The sequence below is a fragment of the Petromyzon marinus genome, unplaced genomic scaffold (genome assembly GCF_048934315.1).
Source record: "Petromyzon marinus isolate PM22_M1 ecotype Great Lakes invasive population unplaced genomic scaffold, UKy_Petmar_22M1.pri1.0 PM_Scaffold_7, whole genome shotgun sequence".
NCBI lineage: Eukaryota > Metazoa > Chordata > Hyperoartia > Petromyzontiformes > Petromyzontidae > Petromyzon > Petromyzon marinus.
The window spans coordinates 3,209,980-3,229,408 of record NW_027423677.1 but is presented as its reverse complement, the minus strand read 5'-3'; the positions used below and the strand labels follow the sequence as shown (position 1 = coordinate 3,229,408).

Below are 19,429 nucleotides of genomic sequence, written 5' to 3'. Positions count from 1 at the left end.
TCAAACCACCATCTCACTCAAACCACCATCTCACTCAAACCACCATCTCACTCAAACCACCATCTCACTCAAACCATCAACTCACTCAAACCACCAACTCACTCTCACTCAAACCACCAACTCACTCAAACTACCAACTCACTCAAACCACCAACTCACTCAAACCACCAACTCACTCAACCATCAACTCACTCAACCCACCATCTCACTCAAACCACCAACTCACTCAAACCACCAACTCACTCAAACCACCATCTCACTCAACCATCAACTCACTGAAACCACCAACTCACTCAAACCATCAACTCACTCAAACCACCATCTCACTCAAACCACCAACTCACTCAAGCCACCATCTCACTCAAACCACCATCTCACTCAAACCACCATCTCACTCGAACCATCAACTCACTCAAACCACCATCTCACTCAAACCACCAACTCACTCAAATCACCATCTCACTCAACCACCATCTCACTCAACCACCATCTCACTCAAACCTCCAACTCACTCAAACCACCAACTCACTCAACCACCAACTCACTCAAGCCACCAACTCACTCAAACCACCATTTCACTCAAACCACCATCTCACTCGAACCATCAACTCACTCAAACCACCATCTCACTCAAACCAACAACTCACTCAAACCACCATCTCACTCAAACCACCAACTCACTCAAACCACCATCTCACTCAAACCACCATCTCACTCAAACCACCAGACTCACTCAAACCACCATCTCACTCAAACCACCATCTCACTCAAACCACCATCTCACTCAAACCACCATCTCACTCAAACCACCATCTCACTCAAACCACCATCTCACTCAAACCATCAACTCACTCAAACCACCAACTCACTCTCACTCAAACCACCAACTCACTCAACCATCAACTCACTCAACCCACCATCTCACTCAAACCACCAACTCACTCAAACCACCAACTCACTCAAACCACCAACTCACTCAAACCACCATCTCACTCAAACCACCACCATCTCACTCAAACCTCCAACTCACTCAAACCACCAACTCACTCAAACCACCATCTCACTCAAACCACCACCATCTCACTCAAACCACCAACTCACTCAAACTACCAACTCACTCAAACCACCATCTCACTCAAACCACCACCATCTCACTCAAACCTCCAACTCACTCAAACCACCAACTTACTCAAACCACCAACTCACTCAAACCACCAACTCACTCAAACCATCAACTCACTCAAACCACCAACTCACTCAAACCACCATCTCACTCAAACCACCAAATCACTCAAACCACCAACTCACTCAAACCACCATCTCACTCAAACCACCAACTCACTCAACCACCAACTCACTCAAGCCACCAACTCACTCAAACCACCATCTCACTCAAACCACCATCTCACTCGAACCATCAACTCACTCAAACCACCATCTCACTCAAACCAACAACTCACTCAAACCACCATCTCACTCAAACCACCAACTCACTCAAACCACCATCTCACTCAAACCACCATCTCACTCAAACCACCATCTCACTCAAACCACCATCTCACTCAAACCACCATCTCACTCAAACCACCATCTCACTCAAACCACCATCTCACTCAAACCACCATCTCACTCAAACCATCATCTCACTCAAACCACCAACTCACTCAAACCACCATCTCACTCAAACCATCAGCTCACTCAAACCACCAACTCACTCTCACTCAAACCACCAACTCACTCAAACTACCAACTCACTCAAACCACCAACTCACTCTCACTCAAACCACCAACTCACTCAACCATCAACTCACTCAACCCACCATCTCACTCAAACCACCAACTCACTCAAACCACCAACTCACTCAAACCACCATCTCACTCAACCATCAACTCACTGAAACCACCAACTCACTCAAACCATCAACTCACTCAAACCACCATCTCACTCAAACCACCAACTCACTCAAACCACCATCTCACTCAAACCACCAACTCACTCAAACCACCAACTCACTCAAACCATCAACTCACTCAAACCACCAACTCACTAAAACCACCATCTCACTCAAACCACCAACTCACTCAAACCACGAACTCACTCAAACCATCAACTCACTCAAACCACCAACTCACTCAAACCACCATCTCACTCAAACCACCAACTCACTCAAACCACCAACTCACTCAAACCACCATCTCACTCAAACCACCAACTCACTCAACCACCAACTCACTCAAACCACCAACTCACTCAACCACCATCTCACTCAAACCACCATCTCACTCAAACCACCATCTCACTCGACCATCAACTCACTCAAACCACCAACTCACTCAAACCACCAACTCACTCAAACCACCATCTCACTCAAACCACCATCTCACTCAAACCATCAACTCACTCAAACCACCATCTCACTCAAACCACCAACTCACTCAAATCACCATCTCACTCAACCACCATCTCACTCAACCACCATCTCACTCAAACCTCCAACTCACTCAAACCACCAACTCACTCAACCACCAACTCACTCAAGCCACCAACTCACTCAAACCACCATCTCACTCAAACCACCATCTCACTCGAACCATCAACTCACTCAAACCACCATCTCACTCAAACCAACAACTCACTCAAACCACCATCTCACTCAAACCACCAACTCACTCAAACCACCATCTCACTCAAACCACCACCATCTCACTCAAACCTCCAACTCACTCAAACCACCAACTCACTCAAACCACCATCTCACTCAAACCACCACCATCTCACTCAAACCACCAACTCACTCAAACCACCAACTCACTCAAACCACCATCTCACTCAAACCACCACCATCTCACTCAAACCTCCAACTCACTCAAACCACCAACTCACTCAAACCACCAACTCACTCAAACCACCAACTCACTCAAACCATCAACTCACTCAAACCACCAACTCACTCAAACCACCATCTCACTCAAACCACCAACTCACTCAAACCACCATCTCACTCAAACCACCATCTCACTCAAACCACCATCTCACTCAAACCATCAACTCACTCAAACCACCAACTCACTCTCACTCAAACCACCAACTCACTCAAACTACCAACTCACTCAAACCACCAACTCACTCAAACCACCAACTCACTCAACCATCAACTCACTCAACCCACCATCTCACTCAAACCACCAACTCACTCAAACCACCAACTCACTCAAACCACCATCTCACTCAACCACCATCTCACTCAAACCACCAACTCACTCAAACCACCATCTCACTCAAACCACCATCTCACTCAAACCACCATCTCACTCAAACCACCATCTCACTCAAACCACCATCTCACTCAAACCATCATCTCACTCAAACCACCAACTCACTCAAACCACCATCTCACTCAAACCATCAACTCACTCAAACCACCAACTCACTCTCACTCAAACCACCAACTCACTCAAACTACCAACTCACTCAAACCACCAACTCACTCTCACTCAAACCACCAACTCACTCAACCATCAACTCACTCAACCCACCATCTCACTCAAACCACCAACTCACTCAAACCACCAACTCACTCAAACCACCATCTCACTCAACCATCAACTCACTGAAACCACCAACTCACTCAAACCATCAACTCACTCAAACCACCATCTCACTCAAACCACGAACTCACTCAAACCATCAACTCACTCAAACCACCAACTCACTCAAACCACCATCTCACTCAAACCACCAACTCACTCAAACCACCAACTCACTCAAACCACCATCTCACTCAAACCACCAACTCACTCAAACCACGAACTCACTCAAACCATCAACTCACTCAAACCACCAACTCACTCAAACCACCATCTCACTCAAACCACCAACTCACTCAAACCACCAACTCACTCAAACCACCATCTCACTCAAACCACCAACTCACTCAACCACCAACTCACTCAAACCACCAACTCACTCAACCACCATCTCACTCAAACCACCATCTCACTCAAACCACCATCTCACTCGAACCACCAACTCACTCAAACCATCAACTCACTCAAACCACCATCTCACTCAAACCACCAACTCACTCAAACCACCATCTCACTCAAACCACCAACTCACTCAAACCTCCAACTCACTCAAACCACCAACTCACTCAAACCACCAACTCACTCAAACCACCAACTCACTCAAACCATCAACTCACTCAAACCACCAACTCACTCAAACCACCACCTCACTCAAACCACCAACTCACTCAAACCACCAACTCACTCAAACCACCATCTCACTCAAACCACCAACTCACTCAACCACCAACTCACTCAAGCCACCAACTCACTCAAACCACCATCTCACTCAAACCACCATCTCACTCGAACCATCAACTCACTCAAACCACCATCTCACTCAAACCAACAACTCACTCAAACCACCATCTCACTCAAACCACCAACTCACTCAAACCACCATCTCACTCAAACCACCATCTCACTCAAACCACCAACTCACTCAAACCACCATCTCACTCAAACCAACATCTCACTCAAACCACCATCTCACTCAAACCACCATCTCACTCAAACCACCATCTCACTCAAACCATCATCTCACTCAAACCACCAACTCACTCAAACCACCATCTCACTCAAACCATCAACTCACTCAAACCACCAACTCACTCTCACTCAAACCACCAACTCACTCAAACTACCAACTCACTCAAACCACCAACTCACTCTCACTCAAACCACCAACTCACTCAACCATCAACTCACTCAACCCACCATCTCACTCAAACCACCAACTCACTCAAACCACCAACTCACTCAAACCACCATCTCACTCAACCATCAACTCACTGAAACCACCAACTCACTCAAACCATCAACTCACTCAAACCACCATCTCACTCAAACCACCAACTCACTCAAACCACCATCTCACTCAAACCACCAACTCACTCAAACCACCAACTCACTCAAACCATCAACTCACTCAAACCACCAACTCACTAAAACCACCATCTCACTCAAACCACCAACTCACTCAAACCACGAACTCACTCAAACCATCAACTCACTCAAACCACCAACTCACTCAAACCACCATCTCACTCAAACCACCAACTCACTCAAACCACCAACTCACTCAAACCACCATCTCACTCAAACCACCAACTCACTCAACCACCAACTCACTCAAACCACCAACTCACTCAACCACCATCTCACTCAAACCACCATCTCACTCAAACCACCATCTCACTCGAACCATCAACTCACTCAAACCACCAACTCACTCAAACCACCAACTCACTCAAACCACCATCTCACTCAAACCACCATCTCACTCGAACCATCAACTCACTCAAACCACCATCTCACTCAAACCACCAACTCACTCAAATCACCATCTCACTCAACCACCATCTCACTCAACCACCATCTCACTCAAACCTCCAACTCACTCAAACCACCAACTCACTCAACCACCAACTCACTCAAGCCACCAACTCACTCAAACCACCATCTCACTCAAACCACCATCTCACTCGATCCATCAACTCACTCAAACCACCATCTCACTCAAACCAACAACTCACTCAAACCACCATCTCACTCAAACCACCAACTCACTCAAACCACCATCTCACTCAAACCACCATCTCACTCAAACCACCAACTCACTCAAACCACCATCTCACTCAAACCACCATCTCACTCAAACCACCATCTCACTCAAACCACCATCTCACTCAAACCACCATCTCACTCAAACCACCATCTCACTCAAACCACCATCTCACTCAAACCATCAACTCACTCAAACCACCAACTCACTCTCACTCAAACCACCAACTCACTCAAACTACCAACTCACTCAAACCACCAACTCACTCAAACCACCAACTCACTCAACCATCAACTCACTCAACCCACCATCTCACTCAAACCACCAACTCACTCAAACCACCAACTCACTCAAACCACCATCTCACTCAACCATCAACTCACTGAAACCACCAACTCACTCAAACCATCAACTCACTCAAACCACCATCTCACTCAAACCACCAACTCACTCAAGCCACCATCTCACTCAAACCACCATCTCACTCAAACCACCATCTCACTCGAACCATCAACTCACTCAAACCACCATCTCACTCAAACCACCAACTCACTCAAATCACCATCTCACTCAACCACCATCTCACTCAACCACCATCTCACTCAAACCTCCAACTCACTCAAACCACCAACTCACTCAACCACCAACTCACTCAAGCCACCAACTCACTCAAACCACCATTTCACTCAAACCACCATCTCACTCGAACCATCAACTCACTCAAACCACCATCTCACTCAAACCAACAACTCACTCAAACCACCATCTCACTCAAACCACCAACTCACTCAAACCACCATCTCACTCAAACCACCATCTCACTCAAACCACCAACTCACTCAAACCACCATCTCACTCAAACCACCATCTCACTCAAACCACCATCTCACTCAAACCACCATCTCACTCAAACCACCATCTCACTCAAACCACCATCTCACTCAAACCATCAACTCACTCAAACCACCAACTCACTCTCACTCAAACCACCAACTCACTCAAACTACCAACTCACTCAAACCACCAACTCACTCTCACTCAAACCACCAACTCACTCAACCATCAACTCACTCAACCCACCATCTCACTCAAACCACCAACTCACTCAAACCACCAACTCACTCAAACCACCAACTCACTCAAACCACCATCTCACTCAAACCACCACCATCTCACTCAAACCTCCAACTCACTCAAACCACCAACTCACTCAAACCACCATCTCACTCAAACCACCACCATCTCACTCAAACCACCAACTCACTCAAACTACCAACTCACTCAAACCACCATCTCACTCAAACCACCACCATCTCACTCAAACCTCCAACTCACTCAAACCACCAACTTACTCAAACCACCAACTCACTCAAACCACCAACTCACTCAAACCATCAACTCACTCAAACCACCAACTCACTCAAACCACCATCTCACTCAAACCACCAAATCACTCAAACCACCAACTCACTCAAACCACCATCTCACTCAAACCACCAACTCACTCAACCACCAACTCATTCAAGCCACCAACTCACTCAAACCACCATCTCACTCAAACCACCATCTCACTCGAACCATCAACTCACTCAAACCACCATCTCACTCAAACCAACAACTCACTCAAACCACCATCTCACTCAAACCACCAACTCACTGAAACCACCATCTCACTCAAACCACCATCTCACTCAAACCACCATCTCACTCAAACCACCATCTCACTCAAACCACCATCTCACTCAAACCACCATCTCACTCAAACCACCATCTCACTCAAACCACCATCTCACTCAAACCATCATCTCACTCAAACCACCAACTCACTCAAACCACCATCTCACTCAAACCATCAGCTCACTCAAACCACCAACTCACTCTCACTCAAACCACCAACTCACTCAAACTACCAACTCACTCAAACCACCAACTCACTCTCACTCAAACCACCAACTCACTCAACCATCAACTCACTCAACCCACCATCTCACTCAAACCACCAACTCACTCAAACCACCAACTCACTCAAACCACCATCTCACTCAACCATCAACTCACTGAAACCACCAACTCACTCAAACCATCAACTCACTCAAACCACCATCTCACTCAAACCACCAACTCACTCAAACCACCATCTCACTCAAACCACCAACTCACTCAAACCACCAACTCACTCAAACCATCAACTCACTCAAACCACCAACTCACTAAAACCACCATCTCACTCAAACCACCAACTCACTCAAACCACGAACTCACTCAAACCATCAACTCACTCAAACCACCAACTCACTCAAACCACCATCTCACTCAAACCACCAACTCACTCAAACCACCAACTCACTCAAACCACCATCTCACTCAAACCACCAACTCACTCAACCACCAACTCACTCAAACCACCAACTCACTCAACCACCATCTCACTCAAACCACCATCTCACTCAAACCACCATCTCACTCGAACCATCAACTCACTCAAACCACCAACTCACTCAAACCACCAACTCACTCAAACCACCATCTCACTCAAACCACCATCTCACTCGAACCATCAACTCACTCAAACCACCATCTCACTCAAACCACCAACTCACTCAAATCACCATCTCACTCAACCACCATCTCACTCAACCACCATCTCACTCAAACCTCCAACTCACTCAAACCACCAACTCACTCAACCACCAACTCACTCAAGCCACCAACTCACTCAAACCACCATCTCACTCAAACCACCATCTCACTCGAACCATCAACTCACTCAAACCACCATCTCACTCAAACCAACAACTCACTCAAACCACCATCTCACTCAAACCACCAACTCACTCAAACCACCATCTCACTCAAACCACCACCATCTCACTCAAACCTCCAACTCACTCAAACCACCAACTCACTCAAACCACCATCTCACTCAAACCACCACCATCTCACTCAAACCACCAACTCACTCAAACCACCAACTCACTCAAACCACCATCTCACTCAAACCACCACCATCTCACTCAAACCTCCAACTCACTCAAACCACCAACTCACTCAAACCACCAACTCACTCAAACCACCAACTCACTCAAACCATCAACTCACTCAAACCACCAACTCACTCAAACCACCATCTCACTCAAACCACCAACTCACTCAAACCACCAACTCACTCAAACCACCATCTCACTCAAACCACCAACTCACTCAACCACCAACTCACTCAAGCCACCAACTCACTCAAACCACCATCTCACTCAAACCACCATCTCACTCAAACCATCATCTCACTCGAACCATCAACTCACTCAAACCACCATCTCACTCAAACCAACAACTCACTCAAACCACCATCTCACTCAAACCACCAACTCACTCAAACCACCATCTCACTCAAACCACCATCTCACTCAAACCACCAACTCACTCAAACCACCATCTCACTCAAACCAACATCTCACTCAAACCACCATCTCACTCAAACCACCATCTCACTCAAACCACCATCTCACTCAAACCATCATCTCACTCAAACCACCAACTCACTCAAACCACCATCTCACTCAAACCATCAACTCACTCAAACCACCAACTCACTCTCACTCAAACCACCAACTCACTCAAACTACCAACTCACTCAAACCACCAACTCACTCTCACTCAAACCACCAACTCACTCAACCATCAACTCACTCAACCCACCATCTCACTCAAACCACCAACTCACTCAAACCACCAACTCACTCAAACCACCATCTCACTCAACCATCAACTCACTGAAACCACCAACTCACTCAAACCATCAACTCACTCAAACCACCAACTCACTCAAACCACCAACTCACTCAAACCATCAACTCACTCAAACCACCAACTCACTAAAACCACCATCTCACTCAAACCACCAACTCACTCAAACCACGAACTCACTCAAACCATCAACTCACTCAAACCACCAACTCACTCAAACCACCATCTCACTCAAACCACCAACTCACTCAAACCACCAACTCACTCAAACCACCATCTCACTCAAACCACCAACTCACTCAACCACCAACTCACTCAAACCACCAACTCACTCAACCACCATCTCACTCAAACCACCATCTCACTCAAACCACCATCTCACTCGAACCATCAACTCACTCAAACCACCAACTCACTCAAACCACCAACTCACTCAAGCCACCATCTCACTCAAACCACCATCTCACTCGAACCATCAACTCACTCAAACCACCATCTCACTCAAACCACCAACTCACTCAAATCACCATCTCACTCAACCACCATCTCACTCAACCACCATCTCACTCAAACCTCCAACTCACTCAAACCACCAACTCACTCAACCACCAACTCACTCAAGCCACCAACTCACTCAAACCACCATCTCACTCAAACCACATCTCACTCGAACCATCAACTCACTCAAACCACCATCTCACTCAAACCAACAACTCACTCAAACCACCATCTCACTCAAACCACCAACTCACTCAAACCACCATCTCACTCAAACCACCATCTAACTCAAACCACCAACTCACTCAAACCACCATCTCACTCAAACCACCATCTCACTCAAACCACCATCTCATTCAAACCACCATCTCACTCAAACCACCATCTCACTCAAACCACCATCTCACTCAAACCATCAACTCACTCAAACCACCAACCCACTCTCACTCAAACCACCAACTCACTCAAACTACCAACTCACTCAAACCACCAACTCACTCTCACTCAAACCACCAACTCACTCAACCATCAACTCACTCAACCCACCATCTCACTCAAACCACCAACTCACTCAAACCACCAACTCACTCAAACCACCATCTCACTCAACCATCAACTCACTGAAACCACCAACTCACTCAAACCATCAACTCACTCAAACCACCATCTCACTCAAACCACCAACTCACTCAAACCACCATCTCACTCAAACCACCAACTCACTCAAACCACCAACTCACTCAAACCATCAACTCACTCAAACCACCATCTCACTCAAACCACCAACTCACTCAAACCACCATCTCACTCAAACCACCAACTCACTAAAACCACCATCTCACTCAAACCACCAACTCACTCAAACCACGAACTCACTCAAACCATCAACTCACTCAAACCACCAACTCACTCAAACCACCAACTCACTCAAACCACCATCTCACTCAAACCACCATCTCACTCGAACCATCAACTCACTCAAACCACCAACTCACTCAAACCACCAACTCACTGAAACCACCATCTCACTCAAACCACCATCTCACTCGAACCATCAACTCACTCAAACCACCATCTCACTCAAACCACCAACTCACTCAAATCACCATCTCACTCAACCACCATCTCACTCAACCACCATCTCACTCAAACCTCCAACTCACTCAAACCACCAACTCACTCAACCACCAACTCACTCAAGCCACCAACTCACTCAAACCACCATTTCACTCAAACCACCATCTCACTCGAACCATCAACTCACTCAAACCACCATCTCACTCAAACCAACAACTCACTCAAACCACCATCTCACTCAAACCACCAACTCACTCAAACCACCATCTCACTCAAACCACCATCTCACTCAAACCACCAACTCACTCAAACCACCATCTCACTCAAACCACCATCTCACTCAAACCACCATCTCACTCAAACCACCATCTCACTCAAACCACCATCTCACTCAAACCACCATCTCACTCAAACCATCAACTCACTCAAACCACCAACTCACTCTCACTCAAACCACCAACTCACTCAAACTACCAACTCACTCAAACCACCAACTCACTCAAACCACCAACTCACTCAACCATCAACTCACTCAACCCACCATCTCACTCAAACCACCAACTCACTCAAACCACCAACTCACTCAAACCACCATCTCACTCAACCATCAACTCACTGAAAACACCAACTCACTCAAACCATCAACTCACTCAAACCACCATCTCACTCAAACCACCAACTCACTCAAACCACCATCTCACTCAAACCACCAACTCACTCAAACCACCATCTCACTCAAACCACCAACTCACTCAAACCACCAACTCACTCAAACCATCAACTCACTCAAACCACCATCTCACTCAAACCACCAACTCACTCAAACCACCATCTCACTCAAACCACCAACTCACTAAAACCACCATCTCACTCAAACCACCAACTCACTCAAACCACGAACTCACTCAAACCATCAACTCACTCAAACCACCAACTCACTCAAACCACCAACTCACTCAAACCACCAACTCACTCAAACCACCAACTCACTCAAACCACCATCTCACTCAAACCACCAACTCACTCAACCACCAACTCACTCAAACCACCAACTCACTCAACCACCATCTCACTCAAACCACCATCTCACTCAAACCACCATCTCACTCGAACCATCAACTCACTCAAACCACCATCTCACTCAAACCACCAACTCACTCAAATCACCATCTCACTCAACCACCATCTCACTCAACCACCATCTCACTCAAACCTCCAACTCACTCAAACCACCAACTCACTCAAACCACCATCTCACTCAAACCACCACCATCTCACTCAAACCTCCAACTCACTCAAACCACCAACTCACTCAAACCACCATCTCACTCAAACCACCACCATCTCACTCAAACCACCAACTCACTCAAACCACCAACTCACTCAAACCACCACCATCTCACTCAAACCACCAACTCACTCAAACCACCATCTCACTCAAACCACCATCTCATTCAAACCACCATCTCACTCAAACCATCAACTCACTCAAACCACCATCTCACTCAAACCACCAACTCACTCAAACCACCATCTCACTCAAACCACCATCTCACTCAAACCACCATCTCACTCAAACCACCATCTCACTCAAACCACCATCTCACTCAAACCACCATCTCACTCAAACCATCAACTCACTCAAACCACCAACTCACTCTCACTCAAACCACCAACTCACTCAAACTACCAACTCACTCAAACCACCAACTCACTCTCACTCAAACCACCAACTCACTCAACCATCAACTCACTCAACCCACCATCTCACTCAAACCACCAACTCACTCAAACCACCAACTCACTCAAACCACCATCTCACTCAACCATCAACTCACTGAAACCACCAACTCACTCAAACCATCAACTCACTCAAACCACCATCTCACTCAAACCACCAACTCACTCAAACCACCATCTCACTCAAACCACCAACTCACTCAAACCACCAACTCACTCAAACCATCAACTCACTCAAACCACCAACTCACTAAAACCACCATCTCACTCAAACCACCAACTCACTCAAACCACGAACTCACTCAAACCATCAACTCACTCAAACCACCAACTCACTCAAACCACCATCTCACTCAAACCACCAACTCACTCAAACCACCAACTCACTCAAACCACCATCTCACTCAAACCACCAACTCACTCAACCACCAACTCACTCAAACCACCAACTCACTCAACCACCATCTCACTCAAACCACCATCTCACTCAAACCACCATCTCACTCGAACCATCAACTCACTCAAACCACCATCTCACTCAAACCACCAACTCACTCAAATCACCATCTCACTCAACCACCATCTCACTCAACCACCATCTCACTCAAACCTCCAACTCACTCAAACCACCAACTCACTCAAACCACCATCTCACTCAAACCACCACCATCTCACTCAAACCTCCAACTCACTCAAACCACCAACTCACTCAAACCACCATCTCACTCAAACCACCACCATCTCACTCAAACCTCCAACTCACTCAAACCACCAACTCACTCAAACCACCATCTCACTCAAACCACCACCATCTCACTCAAACCACCAACTCACTCAAACCACCAACTCACTCAAACCACCACCATCTCACTCAAACCACCAACTCACTCAAACCACCATCTCACTCAAACCACCATCTCATTCAAACCACCATCTCACTCAAACCATCAACTCACTCAAACCACCATCTCACTCAAACCACCAACTCACTCAAACCACCAACTCACTCAAACCACCAACTCACTCAAACCACCATCTCATTCAAACCACCATGTCACTCAAACCACCATCTCATTCAAACCACGATCTCACTCAAACCACCAACTCACTCAAACCACCATTTCACTCAAACCACCACCATCTCACTCAAATCACCAACTCACTCAAACCACCAACTCACTCAAACCACCATCTCACTCAAACCACCAACTCTCTCAAACCACCAACTCACTCAAACCACCAACTCACTCAAACCACCAACTCACTCAAACCACCACCATCTCACTCAAACCACCATCTCACTCAAACCACCATCTCACTCAAACCACCAACTCACTCAAACCACCAAACTCACTCAAACCACCAACTCACTCAAACCACCAAACTCACTCAAACCACCATCTCACTCAAACCACCATCTCACTCAAACCACCATCTCACTCAAACCACCATCTCACTCTAAAAGGTTGAAGGTTAAGGTGCAGGCAGCCCTGAAAATATATTGGCTCGCGCCACTGCAAGCTCCCTTTTGGAGGATATGTTGTTGAGCCAGACGTTTGGAAGAGTTGGGAGTAACCCACATTTTACCCCACCACACACGACCTGCCGATGGACTACCCATTGACAGTGCTGAGTGGACAACGGCAGGGCCAGTGAGGGGGGATTTAAGAAACGGTTCAATCACCTGCCGCGCTTGGAGGATGAACCGGCGGCATTTGGGTTGCCAAGCCCAGTGTGATAACCGTCACATTATGGCAGCATCATAATCTGAATATTTTTCCTGGATCAATCCGATGAGCTATAAAGCTCTTTTTCACAGGTGTCCAGCACCACTTCATCATTTGGATGAGGGGTTCCTGAATCAGGTGAGAGACAGATTTGTCCTCCTCTACCAGGTGAGGTCGGGCAATTTTACTTCTCACTTCACCTTCCTCACCTCAACTGATAAGGTAGGAAAATCATTGCTCCTTAACTAGGTGAGAGCCCAATCAGGTGTGACCTGTGGTGCATAAGGGGACCACACCAATGATAAAAAAAAATACTAAACTATTTTTTATTTAAAAATAGAAGAAGGGAAATGATAAAAATATAAAACAATACAATTATCACGACGTTTCGACTGCAACACAAGCAATCATCATCGCTTCTACATGACTTTACCGAAAGAACCAAGAATATGAATCCCTGCAGTCACGAAAGCTTTAAATCAAAATGTATTTTTTATTTATTTACCAAGGTCACATCTATTACAGCAGCCACTATACCTGACCAGTGTTACTCATTTCTACTGTTACCTATTATTATTATGATTAGTGTGTGGACCCACCACAATGCGTTATACCCCTGCTACAACTTTATCACCTTAGTTCTCATCTGATCTCCGATGCTAAGCAGAGTTAAGCCTGGGCTTGCCCTGAGCTACAGACGTGTGACTGTCAGGTGACCAGGGGATGGCAGTGCTGAGTGTTTTCTTCAGCTGCAAGCCGAATGTGGGGAGTTGTGTCGACTGACAGGCAAAGCTGTACCAGCTCAGCGCTCAGACCTCTTGAGACACATACCCACATTACGATCATATGATATAATGTTTCGTTTTAGGTGGAGCGCCGTTCATGCAAATTGCATGAACAATGTCACTGCAGCCAAGCGGTGAGCCAGCACCAACAATTGCCCAAGCTCTATATACCAATATATTCCAGCCAATGTATGCGTGTTTATTCACGTGGGGGGGCAACACTTTATCCCATACACAAGGGACAGATAATATTAGTCCACATTTTGCTCTGCTGCCTTTTGGCATATCCAGGGTATGGCACTTCCTGCATGCTCACGGGAAAGAAGTTTCGCAACATTTGCGTGATCCATGAATCCTCGCCTCAACGGTGCTGGATTACAGGCGTGCACTACCGCCGCCCGGCTAATGAATGCTCCCCTCGTGTGTATGTTTGCGTGTGTGCTTGCTTCTCAGATTGACCTGCTGGAGGACCCGTGCCTGCTTAACGTGGTGATTCTATAGACGGTGTTGCAGGAGATCCGCCATCGCTCCGCTCCTGTCTACAAGAGACTTCGCGACATCATCTCCACTCCGCAGAAACACTTCTACGCCTTCACCAATGAGCACCATCGGTAGGCGCAGCTCTCCAAACGGTCCTAGCCATCTCGCCAATCCAGTGTGCACGGCACACGAATTGACGCCTCTTTACTTCTGAACTGTGGCACACGGTGGCGGTTGGTGGCGCAAAGTCTCGTTGGGACTGTTTCCCAGTGCCATGAGGGCCAGCAGAGTTGGTGGCGTAGTGGCGTTGTGCATAAGGCTGCCCCTGTCCAGATGGCCAAGGATTGGTAGCTGATTTTTTCGCCAGGGCTGAAATTAATTGCACTCCCTTTATTGAATTTTGGCACTCTGTGGGGTGGGGTTTGAATTGTATGTATGTTGAACTTCCTTCACACAGTACATAGCCAACTGTGCTACGTACAGTTGAGATAATAAACTGTGCATCTGATTCGGCTCGTGGGACTGAACGCCCCCGTGGCTTGAGTTACTGAGCAGAAAGGCGTTTTATAAATGTAATTCATGATTATTAAATACATTTCTTGTCATTAAAACTGGATTCCTGAAGGCGTTTGCAGCACTCGGAGGGAAACCTCTGACATTATGCCTAACAACTCACAGGACTACATGATTTACACTTCTCGCAGAGCTGTGCTGATTTTACTGCCCCAGAAGAGGTACAAATTTCCTAGTCGACCTCTTAAGCACCATTTCAACTCCACAACTTTGTTACTGTGACTCGCGTGCAAGTGATTACACAGCAACGCCCAGTGTGATTGTCTAACAGCGCCGTAACTTGATTGTCGTGTGTCTCAGAGACACGTACGTGGAGCAGAAGAAGGGGGATCCTTCCAATGACCGTAACGACCGAGCCATCCGATATTCTGCGTTGACTATTCCACCTGAAGACGGAAGCTTGTGTTGCCTCCAAAACGTCGTGATTGAATTGTTTTCTTTTATTTTTTATTTTATCTACGTGACTTTACCGAATAAAACCAAAGAGTATGAATCCTTGCAGTCACGAAAGCTTCAAATCTTGTCACACTGCTTTTCACATGTAACAGCCCTCTTTTTGAATCCACTGCTGGGTGTGGGCCTCGTTCTGTGCGAGGTTGTGCAAGGTTGTTTGACCGTACGGTAGATCCCCGTTGAATGCGCGTTCACACTACGCGTTTTGGCTTTAACACGGTTTTACCTTTTTATGGAAAGTTTCTAGATTTTAACGCTCAACCGCGCTCGCTACATTGCAAGTATAGCGCGTGGTCACGGACTACTTTTCTGAGCGGCGTCGGTGTTAGCAGTGTTGTTGGATGATGCTAGAAGCTGTAGTACTGATGTATGCTGTGATACCCAGCGTACCTTCCTCTTCCTCGGTCTTTGTTCCAGCAGGATCTTTGTGCGCGGAGCATCATCTTGCTCCATTATATTTTTCACTCACCATATCTCTCACTTGAGATTTAATTAAAGGAGTGTCATACTTAGCATATTGATAGAGATACTATATAAACACAACACATTTTAAAATAAACATGTAAAACAGTGTACTGTGCTATCAAAAACAATTAAATTGCGGGCTGGAACGGCACCCCCACCTTTACCGTTATTTGTTATGGGAACATTACTCCCGCTGAACGCAGATTAGTTTCACTTAGCAATTGTCAGGAACGCAACCCCCGTGTTAAGCGAGGACTTGCTGTATCTCACAACCTTTGGTCAGTGCGGGTTGGTGACGATGATAGCGCGGAACAAAACAATGGACATTGCTTCACCGCCATATGCTGCCCACCACAGCCTATAACAATCTGCTGCGGTCGACTTTACCAAAGGCTGCTTTATAATACTCCAATGGCATGACAACAATACGATGATAATATCCGAGTAGATGGGAGCCTCGGAAAGAACGATTTGCCCCCCAGCTTCACGATTAAATGAATACCACGGCTCGGGGCCGTGATCCCATTTAAGGATCCCTCTCTTTAACAGTGGTAAATGTAGTGCCTCTTACTCTTTGTTTTTTTTCGGTAAAGTCACGTATAAATAAGAAATAATAAAATAACATAATAGCGTACGACGTTTCGGTTGCAACACAAGCAGCCATCATCAGGTACAGAAGAGCTAAATTTACGAGAGAGAAGAAACACATAACCCCAGATGTATATACAGACACCCAAGTAGGGGGGAACTAACACAGATACAACAGGGGACACAGAGAGAAGCATACCAAACAAACAGGGTTTAGCAAAATCGCTGGTTGTAATCGCCAGGGAAACGATATACAGTCCTAGAATAAATGACTGTGCATTTGATAAGGCCACGTGAAGGTGTTGTGATCCCCGCTCTCTATTAGGGTGAGGGCTATCTCTTTGCAAACACCCATGACCTCACGACCACAACGAAGAGCATGTAAGAGATTTGTGGCTGGCCAGATGGTGTCGTACACACGTGTCATTTGGCATTGTGGTGAAACAAATTCAGCTCGATTATAATGTGACTGGACATGCTCGGGAACAATGCCCCATATAAACGTGGATGTCCAGCCAGATGAGCTGGCACGCAGCTGTAGGCTGACCCCATAGCCAGGTGATATCACACTCCTCCATAATCTTGTTGATATGCTCAGTTGAGGTGATGCCTACCTGTAGTTCTACTGATCGGAGGCTGACACTCATTGCTCATTTGAAGACGAGAACAATTCACTTTAATGGGCAACATCAAGTGCATAGATCCTCATATGCTGTTATCTAAATTTTGTATCGCCTCGGTGATTTAGTTAAATTGCAATGAAGAGAACTGGTGTATAAATCAGCCAAACGTGTGCTCAACGAGTGTACGGTTGGCAGATATAAATAGATCTTATTGTTTTCTGCTCTACTGACAAACCATGACTTTATTTACCAATATATATTTTAAAATATATATACAGATAAAAAATAGATGTTGTTGCTTGACTGCTGCTGCTTATCTTGTTTAAATTAAGCCTCTTTCATTTCTGGCCCTCACTCTCAGCAATAAAAAAAAGACTTGGCACTGACTCCTGGCCCTTTACATGGGGAGATGATCTGAACACTTGCAATGAATACGTTTTCACCCTTAAATGTTAAGTGTTACGTTCACAAAATGTGTCTGTTTCCAATAATATGCGTTAATTGTGTTTTGACCGACCATCTGTTGCTTTATATGGTTTCCAAATTTTCCTAAACCCTGTTTGTTTGGTATGCTTCTGTCTCTGTGTCCCCTGTTGTATCTGTGTTAGTTCCCCCCTACTTGGGTGTCTGTATATACATCTGGGGTTATGTGTTTCCTCTCTCTCGTAAATTTAGCTCTTCTGTACCTGATGATGGCTGCTTGTGTTGCAACCGAAACGTCGTACGCTATTATGTTATTTTATTATTTCTTATTTATACGTGACTTTACCGAAAAAAAACAGAGTAATTCCTGCAGTCACGAAAGCTTTGAATCAAGTCTGTAGTGCCTCTTGTTAAACAGTGCTTCAGTTAAACAGGAAAATTAATAAATCCAGCAGGCATGACTTGAAAAGTAACAAATTTACATTTTGGGTGGCACTCTAAATCGTCCGGTAAATCGTGTCGCCAATTATAATTTCTGCGTTTATCTGCGCGTGTCTGTGTACCCCCAGTGGAGGAATACGTGCGCAGCTTGCTGGACAACCCTGAGTTGATTGACCGTCT

The 19,429-nt window shown here is 46.1% G+C and overlaps 1 long non-coding RNA gene across 1 annotated transcript in view; it reads left to right on the top strand.

Moving 5' to 3' along the window:
- Window positions 1-16,754, top strand: part of LOC142923764 (uncharacterized) — a 48,967-nt gene extending 32,213 nt beyond the window's left edge. The window contains exon 3 of the long non-coding RNA XR_012940827.1: window positions 15,657-16,754. This is a non-coding gene — a long non-coding RNA (uncharacterized LOC142923764). The remainder of the gene's footprint in view (window positions 1-15,656) is intronic.
- Window positions 16,755-19,429: the final 2,675 nt, after the last annotated feature.